Raw genomic sequence first — 6,000 nt, 5'->3', positions numbered from 1 at the left:
GAAAAAAAAGAATAGTGACAAAAACGCAAATATGTAACTTTACAAAGATATGTTCCCTAATTATACCAATAGTTTTAACTGTTTCATAAACACCCCGTTGAATGTTAACGGCATGTGGCTGTTTTAAACCCATTTAAATGTTCAGTGGTGTTATTGTCACAAATTTGAAAAGGATGGTTATTTCGCGACTTGATCTATAGTTACGTGGTCATTTATGTAGTTTATCCAATGAATAAAAGCACAATTTAAATAGATGATCGGGAAATTTAAGGATATTTACGAAAATTGAATCCAGGGCTTAGGGTTTCAAAGACAATCTTCTTTCACCGTTATTTTGAAGAGCTCCTTTCAATTTGGGGGAAATCCCCGACGGACCTCTAAGTCTACTCAAGGTACTCTCTTTTTTCTTCGTCCTCTCTGTTTGATTCCATATTTTATCGTTGTTGAGGGAATTGAGCTGCAAAAATGGTATGTGTGGGAAATTGAAGAAAAAATAATAAAGCTTACTGAAAATGAATCAAAGATAGGCTAGTTAAGTTGGTGTATCAAGTTTTGTTAAAGCTAATGACTTGATATGCATACAGAACTCTCTTGTCAAGTGCTCAGATTATCAAAAGGAAATGAGCAATGCGGTTCATACAACTCCAAAATCGGGGAGAAAGTCATTGTTTTCCAGGATTTAGCATCACCTGTCTCTGCCCGTAGAGGGAAGTTCTCTAGTCCGGGTCAAGCAGCTGCCGTCTTAGCTTTATGGGAGGAGAATTTTGGATGTTCAGATCTTCCACCTCCTCCTATGTACACCTTGGAGGATCGATCGGATTTTTCTCCTGAAGTTGGGATACCGGATTACCCTATGTCTCCCAAAATCAAGTCAGACCCAAGAAGTCCAGTTAAAAGTTCTGGACGTGACTTTTCAACTCCGGCAAAGATCAACTCGGGGGCAAGCACTTCATTTGCTGTGCTTAATGGGCAGCAGAACTCAACGAGTCCGAGTTGGTGGTCACCCACAACGAGAAGTGGTAGTGAGCAGGACGAGAAGGGAAAGGGTTCTCCTGTCGAGGGTGTGGTTCAGCATGGCGCTTTGATCACACTTCCGCCTCCAAGGGAGGTTGCTAGGCCTGAGATACAAAGGAATTCTGTACCCACAGGCAATCTGGATGAGGAAGAATGGGTTACAGTTTATGGGTACGCTTCGCCTTACTTTCATGTTGTACTGAATAATTGACATGTTTGTCTTGTGGACCTCTGTTGTGTTTTGTAGTGTTGGTGCCTCATTCTGCTAGATTAACTTTTGCTTTTATTTATTTGACCGATCACTTCTCTGCATTTTGGCCCCCTTTCTATCATTTTCACATTGCCATAATTTGACCCGTTTATGCCTGGTTAAAATGTAATTATTTAGATGATATATAGCTCTGCTGAGATTTGAACCTTTTCACCTCATTGGTGATTTGGTACATCTCTTCATGTTTCTCTCTTTTAATAGAACAATGTGTTGGGTTAGACTCATGGTATGATCATGCTCTTATATCCATGCAAGACCTATGACTTAAATATTTGCTTCTTTCCAGATTTTCTCCCTCTGATACAAATTTAGTATTGCGAGAGTTCGAAAAGTGTGGAGTGATATTGAAGCATGTTCCTGGTCCAAGGGATGCCAACTGGATGCACGTTCTTTATCTGGTGAATCTTATTTTCTCCCAATACAAGTTTTAATCTGCTCTGCTTATCTATCTTTATGGTCCATTATTGCAGATTTGTGTTTTTAATGTCATGTTCTTTATTTGTTGCATTCGATCCATGCTTGCCAAATCAATACACATCATGAAGATAAAAGAATGTAATCCAGTTGGAGATTAATACAGAAGAAGATAACTGTAGACTGAAAAACAAGTTCAAAACCAGATTTCTATGTTGTCCGAGTTGCAACATGTCTGTTGAATCTAAAACATATATCATCTCCTTTGTTCTAGCGGGAATGTTATAGGCTAAATATCTGAATGGATTTTGCTGAAACCCGAAATATAACTGTTTGCTTTCTTCCTGGTGCAGAATCGGTCTGATGCTCAGAAGGCTCTCAGAAAGAACGGAATGCAAATTAACGGGGCACTAATCGTTGGTGTGAAGCAAGTGGATCCAATGCAACGTGAAGCCCTAAATGAAAGAGTGACCAATCAGGGATTCATGACTCTGCCCCCACCATCGAGTAGAACATCAGAGCTGAACAATTTCCGGCTGTCTCGCCCTTACTATCTTCAAAATGGCAATTCCAATGCGCGCCATTCAGGAGGCACAGCTATCGCAATCCCTACGAAATCACTGGGGACCAAAGTCATGGAATACATGTTTGGATATTAGGAGAAAATGTGTGCTCAGTCAATCGCAGGTCCTTTGTTCTATTACCTGATTGTTTGATCATGTTCCATAACAAAGGAAAGAGGGTATGCCTGAACAATAAATGTCCCTTAGAAGGGGAAGTATTGCAGATTCTGTTGTAATTGCAATTGTAAAAGACTACGGAGTTGAAATGCGAGGATCTACAAGACTTTTGGCCATTAGAAATTGCGAAAAATCATGGTGAAAAAGCAACCTTTTTTCTTTAAAAAAAAACACCTGTTGAAGTAACCTTGAATAATTACAATATAAATCAGATTAGATACACACTTTGTAAGATTTAAATAAGTTTTGAATTTATAATAAATATGTTTTAACATCAAATCTAATCTCATTGATCAAAAAAGGACAAATAAAATTGGTATTGAAAATGGTTACTATGTTAAAGTGTAAACTACATTAGTGGTCACTGAAGTATAAATAATTTTTTTATTTCAGCACTGAAATTTCAAAACTAATGAAACGGTCACTAACATTACCTCAAACTCTTCAATACCATTAAATTTTTTATAATTTTTTAGCTAGATTAATTTGTGTTTACTATAAGTGTTTTTTTTTATTCGAGTTAAAATTTAATTGGTCTCATGTAGTTAAAAGATAGTTGGGTTTTAATCCTTGATGAGTTTTAGTTTAAAATATGTATTTAATATATTTTTATTAATTCAATTAATTAATTGATTTCGAATCATAACTATTAACCTATATTGAAAAAATCATTTGTTTCTCGACTGAACTAATTTCGATGATTAACCGTTTAACCGAATAAATTCGATTCGACCAATTAATTCAACTAAAACTTAGACTTGAACACCCTTGCAATTGATAGCTTTGGAATCAGAAACATATGTCACAATCCCCATCCCACATTCAGGGTGTCAAACTGCCATCCACCCTCAAATTAAGGTCATTTCACTATGATATCAATAATTATGGATGGATATAAGATTTTATGTTAGGGACGAATTTCTAAAATTTTACAAAGAGATGGATTTTATAAAATTCAATAACCTTTGCCTTCTAACATGAGATTTAATGTTATTTGTCTCTTTATTTTTCTAAGATCAATTAATGTGTAATCCTAGAAATTCATTTTTAAGATACTTGCATCGATAGGTTCAATCTTATTTGAAGTATGACTATGATTATATTATTAAAGAAGACATGAATTTGAACGGATCTAAGTAAATAACATATTTATTTAAGAGCTTATAAATTAAAATAATTTATATATTATATAAAAAATATTTATTTACACCCTCGTGAACGATATATACATTCGTAAGTATTAAATAAATTCTAATTCAAATTTTTCACCTAATAAATGGCATTCACATTTTCACTCTAAAATCTAAGGTTATAAATTTTAAAAACTCTCATCGAAATTTAAAATTCTAATATATAATGAGATTCAAAATATGATAATATGTTGAAGGTTCTAAGAATATGAGTAACACCAACAGGTTCAAATGGTAAACAGTTTGATAACGCTTAAGTAAAGTCTCAAGTTCGAGTCTTTGTGTATTTAATCATTTTTCAATTAAATAAGAGTTGAATTTACTTATAAAAAAGTTGATCTCACATCTTATTATGTTATTTTGTATAGAACTCTAAAAAGACACGACCCAATATCGAGTCTTTAAAAATTGATTGACTTAATTGATCAAATCTCTAAAAAGATTTGTAAATTAGTTTCTCAACCTCATAATTGGATGTTCATTAATATCGAGTCATCAAAAATTGATGGACTTAATTGATGTGTATGAAGAAGTTATTAAGTAATATTAAAGACAAATTTCGATCTGATAATACTGATTTGGTACCACATCAATGTGTATTTAAAAACATGGAATCTTTTCTTTAAATGTCAAATCTTTGGAGTGGGTTTACATGTTAACCCAACAGTTATAAGTTGGTGAAATAGAGCAACAACAATGGGAAAAGGGTCCAAATGAGGATGGGTCCGGCTTTGTTGGTTGAAAGTAGATTACAAAACAAACGTAAACAAGTGTCCCTTGCAATGTCTCAAACCCCCAAGTGTCGATGTTTTGTCAGGCTTTGCCATTCATCACATGTCCACGTCTCCCTCGTACTCCCTTCACCCTCTTGGGCTTCCAATCCACTCTCTTTGCCCTCTTTTGTCCTATTCAAAGTTTCATCATCAGCATATAGACGTTGCCTTCTCGTTTGTGGCGCTTGTATGAAGAGTAAAATGAGTGAGAAGAGCACGTCAAGTTATCTACATCGTCCTCCGAGGGATCTTCGACCATAAATGCAAGTTTTACATCTCGGTCTACAAATATTGGCCGGAAAAAACACGAACATCGCAGAGGTTTTTAGGAAGAGGTTGGGTGTGTTATTGATTATTTCATTTATAGGGGTATAATCGATTGACTATAGTATGTCACGTGAGTCTGTTAGATATGAAGTCAGTTGTAGGATCATGATAGCTATTCGTAAGTTGATAGTCTTAATATATATGGTCGGTTGATAGTAGATTTAGCTATAATAGGTCAAATGAATCTATTAGATATCATATCAAGAGGTCGCGACTTCTCAAGGGGATATCAAGTGTTTTAGATCACATCTCCAGAGATATTCTCTTGAAACCACATTGGTGAACATGTGTTGGAAACTCCACATAGAAACTTGTCAATCGGATTCGGGGAGGAAGCTCATGATACCATCGGAACTTGATATTATTTCGAAGTTGAAGAAGCTTTGGCTTCAATGACCTTAAAGATTTGTTCCACTCTCATACTATGTACAAAACTAGCACAAATTTGAGTTTTCGTAACCCATTAATTAGCTGACCCTATTCCCATATGTAATGGGGTAAGGGGGAGATAGGGTAGTAGGTTGCCCCCAACGCTAGGTTGAGAGTAACTTCCGTGGAAGACCTCCGGCAATTATGAAATGCCCACCGTGAGACTCGATCCCACGACCACAAGATTAAGAGTCTTGCGCTCTACCAACTGAGCTGGACGGGCAATTGTAACCCATTCATTTAGCTAATCCCATGAAAACACCTGCAAGGTTAAGCGGTCTATTAAACAAGCCTAAGTCCAACCCGAAATTAAATAGGAGCCCAATATCTGTTTAAGAGAGACCTAACCTCTCTAGCCTTTACTACTCATCCAATCAAATCGGGTTGACTGAGCCATTTCAAGGGGTCAACTCCGTCAAACAGGATTAAGACAAGCAGTGAACCAATCAATGTTAAAGGTCAATTTATAAATGTAATATGAACGAAGGTGGTGAAATTTGTACTCAAATATTTTAGTACTTAATTTATTATTAGTGGGCTGTATGGGGTGGTTGAAACCATAGGCTGCCTACCAATCTCTTCAACTCAAATCTCCGCTTACGTTTCATTTTACCCTAAAATATTGTAAACTTTACATTTTCTTTAAATTAAATACTTCACATCCATGAGTTTGTTCAACAAATGTCATCTTCTTTTATGTTCTACTTATGCCTTTTATAATTGTTATTTTTATTTATTATTAGGGAATTGTTAATTGGGTCACGATGATACTAGTATATGTGATATTTGTTGGATTAACATCCATAATTATGGGTATCTGATTATTCATTATGTTCTAAAAC

General features: G+C 35.4%; 1 non-coding gene and 1 pseudogene across 1 annotated transcript; one reads left to right on the top strand and one right to left on the bottom strand.

Annotated features, from left to right (window-relative positions):
• The first annotated feature begins 285 nt into the window (after positions 1–285).
• Positions 286–2,562, top strand: LOC120195880 (annotated as a pseudogene).
• Positions 2,563–5,308: 2,746 nt separating this feature from the next.
• Positions 5,309–5,381, bottom strand: TRNAK-CUU. The gene has a single exon. It is a non-coding gene; the product is annotated as a tRNA-Lys (tRNA).
• Positions 5,382–6,000: the final 619 nt, after the last annotated feature.

Source organism: Hibiscus syriacus, unplaced genomic scaffold (genome assembly GCF_006381635.1).
Source record: "Hibiscus syriacus cultivar Baekdansim isolate YM2019G1 unplaced genomic scaffold, ASM638163v2 tig00117021_pilon, whole genome shotgun sequence".
NCBI lineage: Eukaryota > Viridiplantae > Streptophyta > Magnoliopsida > Malvales > Malvaceae > Hibiscus > Hibiscus syriacus.
Note: the sequence above shows the minus strand (reverse complement) of the source record. Positions and strands in the feature narration are given on the sequence as shown.